Source organism: Halictus rubicundus, chromosome 1 (genome assembly GCF_050948215.1).
Source record: "Halictus rubicundus isolate RS-2024b chromosome 1, iyHalRubi1_principal, whole genome shotgun sequence".
In the NCBI taxonomy this organism is placed as follows: domain Eukaryota; kingdom Metazoa; phylum Arthropoda; class Insecta; order Hymenoptera; family Halictidae; genus Halictus; species Halictus rubicundus.
The window spans coordinates 9,912,425-9,933,223 of NC_135149.1; the positions used below are offsets into that span (position 1 = coordinate 9,912,425).

General features: G+C 36.2%; 1 protein-coding gene across 1 annotated transcript in view; it reads left to right on the forward strand.

The window, feature by feature from the left end:
* Positions 1 to 20,799, forward strand: part of Glurb (metabotropic glutamate receptor B) — a 191,805-nt gene that overhangs the window by 54,585 nt on the left and 116,421 nt on the right. The window lies entirely within an intron of this gene.

The following is a 20,799-nucleotide window of genomic DNA, read 5'->3' on the forward strand; positions in this document are numbered from 1 at the left end:
ATCATGTGCGAGTTATTCTACTTACTAATAAAATACGACATGCATGAATAAATCAAGAATGATCTAAGTTATCATTCATCAGTGATAATAGTTCATTTGCAAAAGATGTCTAACTATATTTGGTTTATTCTACTTGTTACTAGCACTCAAGACGTTTACTTGTTAATCGACGAGTAAAATAAATAATAAACGACGAGTAAAATAAATAATTCAATGGAATGGTCTGTCTTTTCATTGTTGGCTACTTCTACTTACAAAAATCGAACTTAATGTACACATGTGCTGTCTAGAGATCTGAAAGATTATGCACATGAGAATGCAGTCCAGATATCGTGTGGCATGAAATATTAAAATATATGAATCAATATTTACAATTAAATTAGTAATTGTAACACAATGAATTTGACAGCTTGATAACTGATCTGTTCCTCTAAAATTCATCTTTCTCCTCACTCTGATTCATCCTAAATAAATTTCTAAAAATGTATATTTGTCACAAAGATCCTCAGCCTAACGATTTGAACAACCAACGACATTATTGCAACTAATTCATATGTGTAAATCAAGAAGCAGAAAAGTGCAGCGCCTAGCATCGCTCTGGCACTCGCAAATAAATAAACGTTTCATTCAATTATTTCGAACGCCTCTGTGTCCGTTCGAACGGGCAGGGAATGGAAGAGTTATCGATGTACATAAAATATCATTATATGATGCTCGAAACCATGTTCCAACGGGCGGTACATATTGCGACATAATTCTGCGAATCCAGTTGCATAACGGTGTACCGTTCGCCGACCGTAGGGAAGGGAAACTTTTATATTCCAACGGGCTGCGTTGAAAGACAAGTGATTCCCGACGAGTGAATGCAGCGAATAGAAACGTTCGAGTTGTCTCGATAAAGCGGTCCATTAAACTCGTTGCGATCTGACGTAACGAAACCTCGTAGGAACACGTGGTTACTTCGCCGCGCGGTTCATCAGGCTGCATTATATTCCGATGCAATTGCGCGCCGCTCGCTAAGCAAGCGGCAGCTCCTCGTTGCCGAGGAATCGTTCGATATTATATAGTTTAACGCGACATAACGAGGAAAATGCACGTTATGTGTGTGCATATTACACGCAACTGCAAATTATTAAAACATTTATTATATTGCTAATAATTAGACCGTGGATCTTTATACGTTCACAGTATGGTAAGATTTGTAATATAGAAAGAAACTTATAAACTGTTGAGTTGTACGCTCTGTGATTGGCTCACACGCACGCCAAGTAGTAGCAACACCATTGTATAGATGACGCCCACAATGGACCCCCGAGTCATCTACGTCTAATACGTATACGTGGTTGATGGCTGTTACAACAAACCGTTACCGTTGTCGTTTTGTCTTCCGCCCTACCAAGCACGTGTCAACTATTGTAATACTTGTACCTTTTTTCTTTGTACTAAATATTAGATACCGTATATTCTGTGATTGGTCATTACCACAGCTACACCACTGCACCCACGATTCACGTCCCAACATAAACCAACAAGAACCAATAGCATTTTCATTTTGTTTTTTCTACTGACATTGTTTTCTTTGAGTAACTATTCATTATTATAAAACATACACCCTTATAGAATCCACATTATATAATTATAAAATGTTGTTCCACCCTATACGTCTGACTATAGCCCACAGTTTCTACTTGTACTATACACTGATAGCATTCGACATTATACATTTTCTGCAACGCTCATTGTCATATACATACACTTAATTATCGCAATGGTGAGACACCCAATTATGAACAATCCTACTCTAATGATGTGTAACTGTGATCGTAAGTAGAACGTGCCCGCTATGGTCAGACGTAACTCTTTTTAAATGTACAAAATAAATGGCCACTTATATTCACAATATTCTTGACTAATTCGTATGAAAAACATATGGTATTTGCACTTCGACTATTTATCTTAACTGTCCATTATCCTAAGGAGAAAATGTCACTTATAATCAGACACACACATTTCAAATATTTCAAATATTCCAACAAATGAAGCCATTTAAAAAACTTTCTACTCCACAATATTGATTCGACTTTCTATACACAAAATTCCCATAATACACAAGCTTTGACAAAATAAAATGACTCCGAATAAATAGGTAATGCCTGCAAGCCGGTACGGTCTGCCATTGTCTTCAAAGGCGAATGACATAAGCACGCAAAGTAGATGAACCAATTTCGGAAACACTCTGCATAATTTAGCGTTATAGCCGCTACTCGGCGGCGTCCCAAAGGAGACATAATAATCTTTAGGCGACCAGGTATCCTTTTCACGTATTAACGTGCAAGCACATAATGAGGCTATCATGTTCGAGGGCCTCGCACACATGACGCCAAAGTTGTGGCATCTTATCGCATTGAAATTAATACTAATGTCTTTATCGAAAACAACCGAGGTGAAACTTTAACTAACCGCGGATGAAATGAGGCGAAAATCGCAATACAAAATTTCTATCTTCTCTATTCCAGGTTTATTTTCGAAAGATTAGTTTTCAAATACTGTACAGGCTACGCGTCAAACGGACGAGGTGGAAATTCCCCGATTATTCGCTCTTGTTTTATAATCCGTTTTCCCGAATAGTTAATCTCCGAAAATACGAGCGAATCCCGATGCAAAAAACCGTTTCTCGTTTCATCGGTATTTAGTTTGCCGTAAATTAAAACACTCCGTGGAAAACCAATGAAAAACGTTGGCCGCACAGCCGTTGGTAAACTGCGGAGGTTTTAATTTAATTTTTTAAATGAGTACTTTGTGCAGGGATATTCTACTTAATCGCATTGTTCATTGGGGAACTTCTAATGGAGTTCCCGGAAACTTCAGGGTCTTCTTGTAAGGGATAGGTAAATTCACCTTGTCAATGTCTGATCAGTGCAGTTCATACTACTTAACCCCTGAACTGAATGGAAGACTTCAGTAATGAGAAGATAATTTTGGAAACTGATATCTGGATGATATAATTTCGTGATCTGCTCAGTAAATTTCGAGCATCAGTTATTGAATACGAATAATACAATATGTACAATAATAAATTTTGTTGTACGTAGCTGCTTTTTTATTTTGAATATTTTCTGCTTACATTCAGATTTTATACGTATAAATCGAAATACCTTCTTTACGATGAAAAAAACAATAACCATTAAAAATTTATTGAAAATTATGATAATCTAAGGATACGAATTATATAAAATTACTGGATGAAAGATGTCTAGAACCTAAAGAATTTTAATATCAAAAATTTAGATGGCCCCTTTGTAGTCAACGCAGTGGCCACACAAAGTAACAAATAGCACCGTAAAAGCCGCAGAAAAGAAAAGAAAAATGTGCTCCAGAGTGCTAAAATTTCCTTTCACCCTTTACAGTCACCATCAATATCACCCTCCCTTATCAACGACTGAAAACGTCGCCGCTGAAAAACGAATCCACCATCTGGACGTTGGTCAGAGCTTTTGACTGGTCGACGAAGCTCGCTACGTTTACGGAATTGCAAATATAAGTGTAAAGAAGATTTACCGTTGTAATTCCGGTTGAAATAAATACCGGTAAACGCCGTTGAAATTTTTCACTGTCTCGAAATCCGCAAAATATATTCCCGGTAGTGTGACGTCCAAGAATGAAAAGATTTATGGCAAGAGGAAACAAGGTAGAAGGCGAAGTCTAAACATCTGATAGAACTTTAAAATAGAAGCCCCATGCGTTTTCCATGAAAAAGATTTCCAAGTTACGACCCGAGTACAGGGCCGATAAAACTTTGAACAAAAATTTGAAGTTCCATGATATTATAAATTAATGACATCTTCCTTGAAACATCTAATGAACTTAATAAGCCTAACTAGTAGAACGGGCTGAGAATAAGGCAATCTTGAGGAATGTTTTTTAGGGAAACTGCAAGTTGTATCTTTTCGATACTTTTTGAATACGTTTCTAGGTTTCTTTGAAAGTTGAAAACGCCTTTTTAATTAAAACATACTTATCGAAATATAAACACAGACCTAGCCCAGACCAATTTGTGTAACGGGCTGAAGTGAGGGCAATTTTTATCGTGCGAGTTTGAATAAAAAAATTGATGAAACAAAAATCGAAGCATTAAAATATGAATAATTTCATGTTATGGGGGTTCGAAGTCTCCCAATTCCTGATGAATTCACCGTTCCAAATTCCCGGAGCTCCCGTACTTTTGCTAGGAGTTTTTCGCGCTATCGAGCTCGGCAACTTCGAAACATTGAATTCTTTCGGATTGTTTAATTCCGGTTTAATTTCGGTCATAGATACGGCCGACAGTGACTGCTGGCCCGGAACATTTATGGTTCGCCGCGTCGTCCTCGCGGAAGGAAAAGCGTTTTCTCCCTCGGACACTTGCATTTTCCCGGGATATTTTCCGAGCACGGTGTCGCAGGGAAATCAATCTGCATACGCTGCATCCTCAGTCTTCTACATACAAACGGTTCTGATCCTCGTGGCAAACGCGAACCTATCCCCGGGCACGTTCTTCTCCTTTAAATCTTCGTTCCTTTTCTTGGCCGAAGTCTCTCGCCGCGAGGAATAATTTAAAAGGAGTCCCCCGGAGTGCTGGCAAGTGTTCTGACGAAGAATCGTGAGACTAATACGGTTCATTACTCAACTACGCGGGGAGGCTCATCAACGGTAGAGCTTCCCCTCGGCGGAGATTGGTACTTACCTAGGGTGTTAATTCTAGGGTGAATTAATGCACGAAAAATGTAAAATGGGAGTAAGGTGTGCGGTGAATCGCTAAACAGAATGGGGAACACCGCTGGATAGTATTTAATTGCGGCGGGAGAGCGATTCATTCTTGGCGCTAGTCAATTAGAAGACGGGTTTTGATCAATCTGTGCCAGACTGTTATTATTAATCCACTACGGATTTTGTGCATTTATAAGAAGAATGAATACGTCAGACACACCTGAAGAAAAACCTGTGAAGTATTTAAGAATGTTATATTATTTTCGACTTATTCAAATTATTAAAAATACATTTTTATTCAACTTCTGTTTCCTGCAATGAAAGTGGAAAGTTTTTGTTTGGCATGAAGATCCGCGGTTTAATTTAGTGGACTCTTTATTAGACTGTGTATCTTTATGTAAAACAAAAATTGTGGACGGCAATTGTAAGCAACTTTTGTAAATTGGAAAAGCATGTCGGCGTTTCTGATCTCTCTAAATATTTTCCCCATTTAAAATATAAAATCTATAGTCCGCGGACAAGTTGTTATTGACAAATAAACTGCAAATCCTTATGGAAATACAAATTTTCTTCGTTGATTTCAAAGGGATCCAGATTCAGATTTCATTATTTCTCTAATGATTTCAAGCAAGTCACAAAATGATATATCGATATTTCTAAATTATTTTAATCGTTCTACTTGATAGTTGTTCAGGCGAGGCAGACATGAAGTTGAAACTAAATTCTCTAAAATCTCTGGAAAATTCCCACTAACCAAACAGTTAGAAATCAAATAAACCGAAATATGGTAAGAATGCAAATTACAATCTGCGACTGCCGGTGTACTTAAACTGAAAACTCCGCTAGGTTAAGCGTTCCCAAATTATGGCAACTGGAAATATAAATTTGGTTTAGAGTAACTCGTCAGTCTTGCTTAGCTTGCAACGACGTGCCAGATGTTCTCAACACTAAACTTCTTCAAGCCCCTTCGCTCTCCCAATTAATCTTCGAAGTCAAAGTAGCAAAATCTGTACAATCCCCCACCGAATCCATCGGCGTGCATGTACCGACGGTTTCTTCTGGCCACGAATCGATACGCAGCTCCATATTAATGGACCCGTGGACGCACAACGTCATACTCCCGATCTCAAATGAGATTCAATATTCAATAACAGCACAATGATATACAAATTCGGTCCCCGGTTAATCATCGTTTATCCGTCGGTTGCATAAACGCGAGCGCGTTCCGTCTCGTTCATTAATAAAGAGCCGCCGCTAATAAAGGGTCCCGCGCGTGCCAATATTTATCGTTGAGCGTGTCAATGCCACGTGACAATGATTAATGAGATTCAACGCAATGTTTCGAACCGTTCTACGAACGAAACCCGTGCCATTATTACGGGACCAGTTTTCACGCACGCACGCACGCACACGCACACACGCACTCGCACACACACTCACACACACAGTGTGTGTTCCAGCTTAAAGGATCATTCAATGAAACGATAGTATTTGCACGAGGTCAGCGTTAAAACGCGGCGGGCACGGATCCCGCCGGCCACTTCTAGGCTCCATCCAAGGACCGCTGAATATTCATAAAACGCCAGCGTCACGACGCATATATAATTAAAGAGTAATCGCTGCGAGCCGGCAGTCGGGCACAGTTATTAAATTTAGCTTATTACCGTGTTCGCCTCACCCGTCGGCAAACAGCTGACACTGTCGCATAAACTCTCATCGAAAGTTTCCTAGGCCTTCGGCCTGTTTTTGTTATTTTTTTTCAGTTCGACGCGAGGTTAATTCAGAAGTTTTTATTAACTTCAGCGGGTAATGTCGACGGCACAACATTTAATAGATAACTAAACTATCGCACGCGGAAATAGCGGGGCGCCAATTAGAAACGCGAATATATGTAAATGGACGTTTATACTTGCAAGGAATTTAAAAAATTATGAAACTTTGGGTATATGTAAGTATGTACTTTTCAAATTTTTTTCCTGATTATAGAAACAGTTGATGAATGTTTTACAAGACAATAGTCTTATAGTTTGCTAGTTATAACGCAAAATCGAAAAATAGTCGAATTTTCTAAGATCGATTTCATTCCCTTAAAATAAATTTGGACAGCTGCAAAAATCGCGTAAAACATATGTACTCACATACGTACCTACGTATGCACTATATATCCCCGAAGTTTCATATTTTTCGGAATTTCCGAATTCGATATCATTCCTTGTTAGCAAAAAAAAAATACTGTATCTTCTACAAAAAAAAAGAATAACGAAATGAAAAAGTTATATTTGGTATTGAATTCACTATATAGAAATAAAAGTGTGAAATAAAAACAGTGTCGCATTTCTTCATCAAATATTTATAACGCACATCCTTTGTATCAAATATTTTCAAAATCTAATGCCCGTTTATACAATTTTGTATAATCAATTATTTTATACGACGGAAATAGTTAAAAATTTTATTGCCAACCGCATTAATCGACACAGTACGTAATGGACAATAGAAATATAGCTAACCAGATTCATACGGTTCCAGTTAGGAGAGCTTGCAATGCCTCTCGCAGCGTGGAAAATTTGCGATAACAATAAACTATCACAAGCCTCTGTTGTCGCCGATACTATTCCACCTGAAATCAAAAAGCGAAAACGCAATTAAAACGTTCTATATATGCCCCTTCGCATTTCTACAGAAACCATTCAAACCGGTTGCTATTTTGTGACGAACAACTTTCATGCGGAAAAAAAGCGAAACAGTTCAATATAAAATCAATTGCTCGTTCTGAAAAATGTTTTCTACTTTCACGGCAGATACAGTCGAAATGGTACTTGCGGAACCAGAAAATTTTACGCGGTGTAATTGCAGACACGGTAGATAAAGTTTGCGACGCCATTTTGTGGGCGGGAACGCGACGATGTGAAACCGGTTGGAAGTTGCATGCCGGTCCCGTTTGTTGCGGTAATCGAAGTAAAAGATATTCGAAGAACGGTGGGAAGTGTCGTTAAAATTGCACCCGGCGGTCCACTTGGACGCGTTTTCGCACATTGTTGAGAACAAGAACATTTATTGAGAATAGATAAATCTTCCGGAAGAACGGGACCATTGGGTGCACGCCTCATCGACCAACTCGGAAATTCATTGTCTTTGGTTGGATGCAATAATGTTTGAAGCAGCCGAGTATGAGATAAAAGGGACTGGGAACACCCAACATAAAATATCTGGGCGCTGTCGAGCAAGAGAACACAACTGAACATTTCTTAAACTGTGGGAGACATTATAGTGTGACTTAAAGCTGTGTCCACACTGAAGCTACATCGCGGAACATTTTCTCGCCTTTTGTTGCTTTCTTCTTCTCTTGCCCGACCCGTTTTATGTTTACATTCCTCGGCGACCGAGGCTTCTCGAGCTGCATGGCCCCCCACGGGGTGTACCTCTCGGTCATGGGGATTGTTCTGGGACAACTATAGGCTAGATATTTGAGACATTTATCGAGTAGAGACTGTATTTGCAAATCGTTATTTAAGTTGCTGAGTGCATTCCAGAACATAATTCCAGCAATACTTGATGAAAATAACTAGTATTCACGATCTGGCAGGATTAAACGAAAAATGGGCCAACTGACCAATAAATAAATGTCAATTTCTTATGAATTAACAAAGGCATCCCATTGAATAATAATTGCACATTTTGTTTCACAATGCTTTCTCTTGTCTTTCAATAAAAAAAATTAACTCTTTCCTCGTGCAATGGGCACAGGACAGTTTTATTTTGTATAAAGATTCGCAGTGTAATTATAACAAGATTTAATCATTTTTTGAAAGAAATTGCATCAAATTAAATTCTTAAGAAATTCGTTCAAAGAAAATTTTTCAAAGGAATTCTTAAGAAACTCTTCTGAAGAATTTAGTAGGTCAGCATTTTTTCGTTTGCCCTATTCAATAAATATGAATGATATCTCTCATTTTAAAATGACACCAAAAGAATCCTTTGACTCTTAGTTACAATCTTTGTAAGCAAAAAATTTTCAAAATACATTACTGTATTTTTTTTTTTTAATGAGACGTGAATTATTTGTATTTATGACAAAGGACACATACAAAATTCGTGCAGATTTAAATATTCATAGTCAAACTTCTGTTTGGTAAAATCTTTTTTACAAAATTCAAGAAAACTCGTAAAAATTCGTGGCAACGCGAAACGTATCAATGTATAATATAAAAACATACGAATTTATGTGCACTGGCAGAAAAATGTATGCATCAAAAGATGTCACATTTCAACAGATAAAAGTCTGGACTTTGGGATCGCAATTTTAAAAAATACGCCACAGAATAACATCAGAAATATAGATAACGGAAACAATAAAATTGAATACAAATATTTGTACACTTAATTGACACAAAGTAAATACACGAACGATTCTGTATAATTTCTGCAATACTTTTCGCGAATTACGCACATAAAAAATAGATTAAAGAAAAATGTCAGGAATAAAAATGATCAACCAGAAATTGGACAAAAATATTTGCACACTAAATTCACATATAAAGAATACCTAAATGATTTTACATAATTTGTGCAATAATTATCGCGAATTACGCGCGTGTAAAAATTATTCAAACTCATAAATTGTCGTCATTATAACGAGAGACGTTATATTAAACAAAAACTTGGAGCACGTATAGCAAAAATGAAACATCTGGCTCGTCGGTAAAATTTATGGGGCCAACTTATAACGGGATGCGGTGAACAGTATGAAAACGAATGGTGAATTTCGAGCAGGGAGCGAATGAGTTTCATCCCACCAGAGCATTCAATGCGCTCTTTTCATTATTGGACCATCTCAGCGGGTTAAATTTTAGGGACTCCGACGATTTTCGAGCAACAAGTAACTACGAAAATATTTTCTGCGTGCGAATAAATTCCGTCAAATATTTGCTCGGTTTTAATGCCGTGACGTAATCAAAAGTAGTGAATGAAACATTTTGGCGACGCGGGAGGGGTGATAAATATTGAAAAAATTGAAAGCAAACGAGCAACAGTCGAGGAATCAAAACTTTCACAGTTCTCACGTGAAACTCGTGCCAGTAGAAAAGTTGAAGGACAATCGAGGAAACATTTAATCGTGTTGGTGTTAGTTAAACACAGTTGCCATAGTTGGACCAGATAGTACCTTCAACCGTTCGTACGAATTGTTAGACTCTGAATTTTTACATGGAAAAATGAATAGCTAAAATATAAAGCTGAGGAAGAACTTAGCGAATTTAAAAGCGTCAATATATTATTTTCTGTTCATTAAAATTATTAATAGCAGAAATAAATTGTTATTTGGTTCCAAGACTTAACTTCACCTTGGAAACCTAGACATTTTTAACATTTTACTATAAAATCCTGTACATCTTGGCGAGAAAATTCCAAAAATCAACGTTTTAAGGCGAGGAATTCACTGGTTCAAAAATTATGCGTGTTTAAAGTTGAGCGATTACTATGTTCTGGGACAAGCTGGCATCGAACAATAATGGAAATATAGAGAATCATATACGGGATCTCAAAGAGAAGGTATAATCCAAGTTGGTTGGAATTAGGTCGTTGGAAGGGTAGAGTCCCAGGGGACTGACATTAAACTTTCCGACACTAGGCTTTTCGATTAGGCGACGCGTCGGCCAACTCCGAGAGGTGACTTCTGTTTAAATAAAAACTTGCAGTTACTTGCAGCGTGAACGGAAAGTCCATACATACGATTATAATCACAATTGTTACAATCGCTCAACTTTAAACACGCATAACTTTTCAACTAGTAAATTCCTCGCCTTAAAACTTCGATTTTTGGCATTTTCTCGTCCAGATGTACAGGATTATATAGTAAAAAATTAAAAATTTCAAGGTCGCCAAAGTAAAGTTCCACAGTCTAGCGATCGTTAATATACTACAATATATTACAATATGGTACCTATAATTTCAGTGTAGACATTTTCAGTCCTAACAAAGATTTGTAGGATAAAAAATACACAACAAAGTACTGAAAAATGCATCGTGCACGAGTGCACACATTTTATATGTCGATGTATAAAAAACCGAGGGCGAAATGAAATATATTCTTTTATTAAACAAAGTATTGTGAACCTTTGTTGGTTTATCTCATTCTTTATTACAAACGAACTGCTAGCTTGTATAGTCATTGTAAGTTCTATTTATTTCATCTACTCATTTCAATGTTCATACAGTTCGGATTAGGCAACAATGCAACCAACCTAATCCCCGTTTTTTACACCACGTTTTTCACTCATAAATATGCATGCCAGGATACATTATTAAATAGTATTATGACCCCATTTTTCTTGTCAGACGGTGTACACTACTAATCAAAATTATTTGATCGCTTTGTGGATTTAGTATAGCCGGTGTATCATTACTGGTTAATTGCATGTGTTCTCACCTTGATGTATGCAAGTGTAAGAAGTTATTTTTTTTTTAATGGTGGCGACCTCATTTGCCGTATCGGTGTGTGTAACATGCTAATCGAAATTATCTGATCATTACTTATTTACATAAAAATAGGGAAACTCATTTTTTTAATACGTTATGTATTCACGAATTTACGGGAAAGAATCTATTTTAGTACATTTTTTCGACAATTTTAGATGGGAAATTCTTTGTGTTGCAATGTAGTACTTCAGGTAATTAATTATTTTTCATAATTTCCCTTATTTACAGTCTTCCTTTGACTCCTCAATAATAATAATAATAAAACTATTTGAATATTATTCTCCCTTTGAATAATGCTAAAACAATATTTTCTATATCAAGACAAAAATAATACAAGAACTATAAAATGACACACAGAATAAACTCATGAAAGCAGCAATCTGGTTAGCCAACGCAGCAGAATGAAAAAGAAATGATTATAAACGATTGAATTGAATCAATTAAAAATCCCATCACGCCAAACGCGGTTGGTTTTATCATCGTAAATATATAAATTAATAAAACGATCTCGTTCGAGCGAGAAAGGCTGAATCATTTCGTCCTGTCGACAAGAAATCACCGACGCAGATACAATTGGGGTTCATTAAACATACCGCGTGAACGAGGGGGCGACGATAATCGACGAAATCCGGACGAATTATTGAATAAACGACAAAACGGTTTGCGCGCACGAGAAAATCAACGGCATTTGTGCTCAACGGCTTGCAGCGATTATTTTGCATGCATGATTCTTCCATTTTATTTTGTTCCTTTTTTTTTCTTTCGGTTGGCAATGAAAGTCTTATGAGGCGGTCCATGAATTTTACGGATCGTGTAAATTACCGTTCCTCACTGGGGAATTTGTCCGCGAATGCTCTCTAATTTTCGACACGTTTTAAACGTTTCCCGGGAGGTTCGCATAAATAGAGACACGTCGCACCGTGCACAGGTGTGCGAGCTATTGCACTGGAAACAAGCTTTTCACGCTATCCCTGTAGAATCGCGGTTTTACTGAAGTTCGAGACGAATCTGAGCGAAAGAACCATTCAAAATGTCTGTCACCTAGTCTTACAAACCACACAAATTGTCAAATTGATTCCTGATAATTCTTAAGGAAAATTATGTGTAAAATCTATTCTAGTGTTCTTTTAAAAAATGCAAAAATTTTATTAAAAATATTTTAATCGAAGGAACCTTCAGAAAATGATCGACCAGAGGGAAAAGAAGAATCAATATAGTGAAAATGAAGGAAATAGAAATAATAGAAGAAATAAAAATTTTAATCTAGCATAATACCTTCGATTAAAATTTATTTTGTTGTTGACTCGTTAGTCTGAAGTTTATTTTAAACTAGTATACATATGTAGGTACAGAAAATGTCTTTTCTGTAAAATTTGTACAGGTGTTTGTATTATCTTCTTTCTCATTAAACTTTCCAATGCGAAATATTTTTTGATAATTTACTCAGGTAAAGCAAGGCAGATTCAAGAACAAGAAGTAATTTAGTTTTAAACTCGGCGAATAATGAATAGAATGTTTGTTGAACTTGCACGAGGCAGCGATTTTTCGAGTGCGGGACAAGAGGAATTGCACACGTTCTTGTTTGGCATACTTGCTGCAATCAAGCCTCGTGAGTATAGCGTTCGTCGTAACTTTGATAAACTTTCTATTTACTCTTATATGCACCACTTGTATTTCTCTTTTCATTTCTATATACAGTCGTCATACTCGTTTTGATTCGGCAACAGAATTTTTGAAAATATATCTTCGTTGCAGTAGGTCGAGTAAATCAACATTTTCACCATGATTCATCATTTTCACTATTCGTTTTCCTCATTAACACAAATTGTGCATATAGTACATTTTTTTTAATAGTACATCTTTGAAATTTGTTAGAGAAAAATTTAAACAAAGCCATTTCAACCACTATCCACTTGCTGTGATAAATTTTTGCAATTTATTAGAGAAAAATTTAATCGACGCCATTTCGATCACTGTCTACTTCCGGTAATAAGTATAATTAAATTTTCCTCGAATATCACTATTGCCAAGATTAGAAACATTATCTAAAATTTAATCTGGGGCAAAATATTGTCCAAAAAAATTGCAATCAACCCTTTCTAACATAATCACCAGCTCTATGCACCTAATTGCTGAATTTGCGAACAACTGATTTAATTACGTACCTGCATTACAAAAATTTGGTACCTAACTTTAATTTTTCCTAGAATTGAAGACTTCGATACATGATCCAGTTCCTAAAAAAAATATTCCAAATGTTTTTAAAAATCTAGTGTACAATAAACTTGTTGATAGTTGTATAGTCGAATGTTGTTTTGTTTTTAATTGTGTGTCTTGGTGGGGCTATCTCAGTTATTCGCTCGATGACAGAAAGAGCACTGAAAAATTATATTTAGTCGCAACAGGAGGACTGGGTGAATATTGATCTGCCTGTTGCGAGGCGTTAATTGCCGCGGCTATAATTAGGGATTACCATTTACCTTGCTGCGTGCAATTAGAAACTTCTGGTTGAGATTAATAATTAATGTTAGCTCGGAGTGGCAATGTTGTTTCGCGGCCGGAAATATCGTGCGGAGCCGTTGACCCTTCTGCCAGCTCGGTTGAGTCCTGCAGCAAATATGCAGATGTTTTGTAACTGAACCCGTGACGAATATCGTAACTACGAGCTATGTTTACTAAACACAAATTCGCTGCGCCAGATACGCGTGGATACGGACCAGAGAAGAAGATCGCGCGAAACACAAATTAATTATACGCGACGTACTCTGCCATACACGCATCCTACACGCTTCGAAAAATGAACGTGAACTATACGCACCAACAGCATCAGAGACGTTGCATCAAACGATTGATCTACGGACCGTGACCTTTGCTGCAAATTTGATATTTTGGTTAAACTTCACTTTGGCAAGCCAGAAATTTTTAACCTTTTACTATATAATCCTATGCATCTAGACGAGAAAATGCCAAAAATCAAGATTTTAAGGCGAGGAAGTCACTGGTTCAAACGTAGTATCCCAAGAAAAAGCCGCCTCCTTCTATCCCCTAACCGTTTCTTAAGCGTCTGGAGTATCCTGATCCCACGTTCAATCACTCTGCAACACTATTCACCCTCGAGCGTCCAAGGAACCTCGTCTCACTCTTTCGAAGACAGTAATACAACTGTTGTCCCTCTCGAGCAGTCTCCTCGGGTCGTGCACCCTTTCTCCCACCCTCTGTTACCTACGAATTACACAGCACTCGTTGTTTTCGTCAACATCCCTTTGAATGGGGTACCCCCTCTTTCCCAGCTGAGCCCCCATTTTGTAGGATCGTAGCAAAAAAGGGACCAGATTCGTCAGACCTTCGGTCGCCTAAGCCGCGACCTCATTACAATTTTAGCGTACGTGTCCTGTGGGTCCTTTGACATTTTATTTCTCAGTGAGTATGCATTAGAAATATTATATTTTTATCCACATATTTTTAAAAATTTCTTAACCACCAAATATGTTAAAATAATACACTCCAGGCATTTCCTATTTTACTTTGATCTTTCTTATTGGAGAGTCATAAAATAAATTGATTTGTTCGTGTATATACCAGAAGAAAAATTATGGAATATTTCAGTCAACGCATTATTATAATTCCGGTCATTTGAAAAAATTTTATATATGATACATATTTATTTTTTACATTAAAAATCAGCAATTTTTTATAGTTGACATTTCTACTTTTGAAATCTGATTATGATTTAAAAAAATTTCTTATTTATCGCACGAATAGCAATGAAATTGTAATAGTGTCAACAAGATTTAATACTCGATACTTCTAGTGTTACGATCTCAAATGGGTACATAAAAATGTTTCTAAATTGATGTATCTTTAATATACACGAGACAAATTTTTATATGTATGAATTATAAAGCGTATGCACGTATTATATTAGGATTTATCTATGCGTTTTACATCGATTGTATAAAAGAAATAAATTTTCACACTTACTCAAATAAAGAAGGGAATAATTTCTTTCCAAACGTATTGAAAATTGCATTAGAGCGTATAATTATTTCAACTTTGGCGCCGATAGATGAAGGTCGACATTCCTTCTAAGGTCGCAAACGATTGTTCCGTATTGATTACTCATTTGACAAGGAGCCCCCGGCGGTCTTCTGTCGACCGAATTTGTAATTAAGCAACGTATTACACGGGAAATCGCGATCGAAGACCAACAACAGTTCGAATAATTATTCCCAGAGCACAATGAAGTTGGTAATTGTTTGAGATAATACCGTCTTCCCAGTCCAAAGTGCACTGTCAAAGTCTCGGAAATCCCTTAAGGGGATAAATGAAATCTGTCGCATAGCGGTCGAAACCTTGATCGAGGTAAACCCAACCCCCACAACCACAAACCTCAACTTCTTGTACGCGACGAGCTTTAGCAGGGACACGCTTGAACCAGAGTTCATCCCCTAACAGCATGATCCAAGAGCTTAGAACACTCTAGAAGTCGAAACTGATGTACAGAAATATTAATTTAAACGTTAAGTAGGAAATCTTTTTATGGAAACTATTTCACGCTATCAAAGTACATCAATGTCCAATTTCTTCAAAAATTAAAGTGGAACGATTCGAGTACAAAATTTTATGCATTTATACAGCGTACAGAAAGTTGCAATTCGTAAAATAGAACTTCATTTTTAATTTACTGAAACCGTTTATAGGCAAGAAAAATCTCATTTAATTGCAAATTCCTTTATATTTTTCTATTAAATTGCGAATTATTAATAATACGTCCGTTTGTTTTAATAATCAATGCAAATTTAACCTATACAAATTTTTATGACTCCACAAATTGGACTAATACCATTTTTAGACTGTGGCTCTTATAGATTTCATGCAGTATGGCAAACATTAAAATATAAAATATGAAGCTGTCAAGACATCGGAAGATTCTAAAAACATTGCTACATTATTTTCGGCTTACTAAATTTTTTAAAAGAAGAAATGCGTTTTCAATTAACTTCCGTTTCATGCAGTCAACTTGGACAATTTTTATTTATATTATTATATCAAACAAACGACAGATAACATTTCTAAATACGTCTATTCTCCCGTGATTTTTGAGTTGCTTTTAGTCTGTTAATTTTGTTCTATATGTCCTTTCAAGTCAATTGTCTCGTTCGGTTTAATTTATAGAGATCACTATGACTCCGAAGGCAGTCCTCACACTTTAAAGCATGACCTATTCCTTTAGGGGCAGTACATCAATTTGTCTCTCTGTAAATATTTATGTTACACCTGTACTAGCTAAAATTGGACGTTAACATGTTAACTGCCACATTAGTATTCATGAGATCATCACAGGACGGAAACACCTCTTTTACGTTCTAAGGGACTATTACACCTTTCACGATGTGAGGACTCATGAATCATAACGAAATTTATCTAACGATAACGATTAATCTTCAACTCTAACTTTATGGTGTCGGCGTTACACAGCTTTTAAGAGGGTAATCCGATTTTATAAAAGTTAATAATTAAACTCGTACCGTTTCCTCAATGTTGGGTATCAACGGACAAAACGTACTCGTCGATGGCTGAATTCTCCGAGCTACTAAAGATTCTTTCCAGAAACTATTTATGAATAAATGAACCGCCATTTCTTTTACTGATCACAGAGCTTAGCCCTTAAGTGGACATTCAAAATGAAAACTTTAAAAATGCAATGTTCCAATTGAATTGTATTTAATATTCCACTCTGTCGAAACGGTAAACATAAACGTAGCAAAATAGTAATATTTCATCTAAATCCACAAATATCATTAATAGTTACGCATTAAATAATTATTAGCATAAATTTGACCCTTCAGGGTTATATTTTCAAGCTCAAATTTTACACTGTCTTAAAAATATCTTTAATTAAATACGTTCTCCAGTTCTTCAGAAATTGATTCAACAAAAATGAGAGAACACGACCAATAAAAATAGAGAAGAGGAGTGTAATGGTTGCAGAATGTATTCATCGACGGCTAAACTCTCGGTGCCACTAAAAATTCGTCCTGGAATCAGAGAGAGACGATTCCAGGAATATCTGGAATTTGGCGGGCCTAGAACGGGAAGCCAATAGGAATTAAGAATTTCACCGGATATCCATTGTCTATGGGCGAAGGTCCTTTCGGGTTTCGACTTCCCACCGCATCTCCTTTGTACGGACGCGTTGCAATCCACTCCGTTCCCCATCGCGATCGTGCCTTCGGTATCCTGCCAAGAAGGTGCATGGAATTCGGCCAAAGGCATCCCGAGCCACAGAAACAGCCATATCTGGCAGATGCGACACGACGATCTGAAAGTGCAATGCAGCCGTCAATTTCACAGTAGCGAGACTCGAACGACCGTATAAGTTACGAAAGATTTGGAGGAGCAGCTGCGCGCAGCTTTGAATCCTCGAAACTTAACAGGGCAGACCACCTTGACCATCTACAAATGTGCTGTGCTTTCGAGAATTTTTTAAATTATAATGAAAAATTCCGGTTTTTCAGAACGATATCAACACAACTCTTAACATTCATTTCTGCATTTTTTTTCACAACAAAATATTGCAAAATGACCGAGTTATGAGAAGCTATATCATTTGATGTAGCTCTCGGTTACGGTGACGTAATACTTCGTCTTCGGCAGGTTTTCATTGTGTGTCGATGACGGTCTATTGTGTTTCTCTTTGTAACCTGTTGCTACCGGTGACGTACCATTGTGCTTTTCTAGGATACGTTCGACTCTGCTTGGTGATGTAATATTACAATCTGTTTGGAGTCTGTCACCACTTGCTGGTGGAAGAATATTATAAATGAATTGTAGATTTTTCTTTATGTTAGATGTTAATGAATTTAATAGTTTTCGTAATTGAACGGTAAGTTGTTATAATGATTAGAATAAGAGAGATAAGATTAGATTTGATTTAGATTTAGATTTTTACGCAAAATGAAAATTGCATGCATAAATGGCAAGACACAGAATTTACAGACATTTATTTCTTTTCTGAATAATTGTAGTCAGATGAAAGAGAATGAAAAAAATAAGTGCACATAATCCGAAGTCTAATTACTAACATGGAATGTGAATTATTATTTAAATTTAATTTTTAGAAATTATTTTTGACAAAGTAGGAAAATAGAGTGAATACGAGATACAGAAATAAATAAAAATTAAAGTAAAATTGATAGGACTAAATTTCCATAGAAATGTGTGGCTTAATTATTAGATACAAGATACGAGATACGAGCTAAGCATTGTAATGCAGTGAAGGTAATCTACAAGTGGCAATTTACAATTTATGAGATACAATATACAAGCTAGAAATTACAACCTGCAAGCTAAAGAGATTTACGGTACAAGATACAAGATATAATATAGAAGATAAAGGCCACTTTTAGATAAAAGCTAACTATAAACTGCAAGATATAGAATATAATTTGTAAGAAATGATTCATAACTTATAAGCTACAAGCTACAATTTACAAGTTATGCATCTAAAAACTGAACAGTACTTATTCAATACAAAACTGTGGCAATATTAGAAAAATTGAAAAATTTTGTTTTATTATTTATTAAGGAATACATTTTGGTTTAATTTTCATTTTCTACGATTGACTTGGACAATTCTTATTTTACAGAAAAATCCATAGTCACTGTAACTTCATTAATACTATGAATATTTACAATTCCCTAATTCAGGATATTCTAGAAACTCCAAGGATTAAAAATAAATAAAAGCACTATAATAAATGGATCAAACAGTGTAAACGGTGAGCTCTAAATAAGAAGACCAAAAATAAATAAAAGTTCAATTTTTGTGTGTAAAACTAATTGATTAAAGAAAGAATAGATACGAGATGTATGTTTTTCTACATTTCCACATGAAGTGGAATATCCAAGTGTTAAGCAAAATCGAAATTTTTGAATGAAGGCGCCTTCCGCGCCTAATAATTTTGTTGGATGGATCTCGAGAAATTCACCGCGAAAATCCGTAGAAAATGTCATGATCCTGACCTCGTTTGGGAGGAACATTCTATCGCACCTGTGCCGAAGATATAGCACAATTGCCGAACCATTGGATCAATCGCGATCCATTTGTCATCCGACGGTAACCCCCGAGATTATTGATTCGTCAGCAAATTTCGCGAGCCGGCAGCACGATTACCAAAGCTTTCTCTCTCTTTGTTTCTCCCCCCCCCTCTCTCTCTCTCTCTCTCGACTTTTCGCCCGATACGGTTTGCACAGTAAGCTGCTCCAGGCAAGCTTTTTACGAGTTCCAGAAATCGCGTGATGAAAACTAGAAGGGATTCCCGGAAAACCGTGTTTATTAATTAGGTAGCGAATCAAATCGGTATGCGTGCATGTAGGTCGAGCACCCTTCAACAAAAGTAGAAGGAATAAGCGATTATTCCGACGGTCTAACCGCCTTTGTTACTCGATCCACTCGATAACTCTGACCAACAAAAACGATTGCAATAAAAATTTTTCCTCGTCGGAAAAAAGCATCTGCACCGTTTCACTCTAGCATTTAATCATACGGATCAGTTAACAGGTTTATTTGTCAAATTACAACCAGCAGAGCATCCAACAAAATCAAAGTAATCTAGTAAACGAAACTAACATTGGAAGGATAAAAATTATCACAGAGTTCTTTGATCCTTCTGCAGTCTCCAGTTCTAATGAAAATTAATTGTTGACAACGCGTTACAGTGAAAATACAGTTCTTTATTTTAATTTTTAAGTGTATGAACGCGTTTCATAATTATTTTTCTATGAATATTTGCACAAACGTATTTACAAGAATATTTATAAGAATCTTGTACTCTGAATTGAATTAAGAAGATCCTGAATACAAAAAATAAATTCCCTTTAAAATTATTATTTAATATACACAATTTTCAGTTCATTGAATTCAGTTCATTTTCTTCGTAGCTCTTTCGGAGCAGCTTGAATTGAATTAGTCGACAGATGAAGAAAACAAAATAGTAATTCGTAAAATCTACAGCTTCATACATTCATAACACGCAAACAAATATTCAAAAAATAATGAAATGAAAAATTCTATACAGTTGAACACAGCTTCATTCTATTAGCACTTTACTGAAACTGTTCCTGAAAGAAATAAAATTCAATTACACCCCAGTCCCATCGAATTTGCATACAAATATGTGAATTTGCATAAAGTTCCGCAGTCCGTAGTCTATTAACAAGTTAAGAGAATCAAATGAAGATTTCATTAAATCTTGATAGGTCTTCTTTTTCGCTGACAGATCTTACATATTGTAATGAGTCCTAAAATTAAAGCTTGAGATCGTAATCATCGAATGACACTTATAATTCCTTTCTATAAAGGTTAGCCAAAAATATGAAATAGATGTGTCAGTATCAACTACCTCAAAACCTTCAGGATTAAATCCTTTATATCTGAATAGCTTTTATAATTACTGGGGTACATCTAGAAGGAGCTTAATAATTTTCTTCTGGGCAACAAGAAAAATTAAGTTCTATCTAAAAATATTAGACAAAAATACAAAATGAATGTTCCAGCGTCTACCTTCTCAAAAC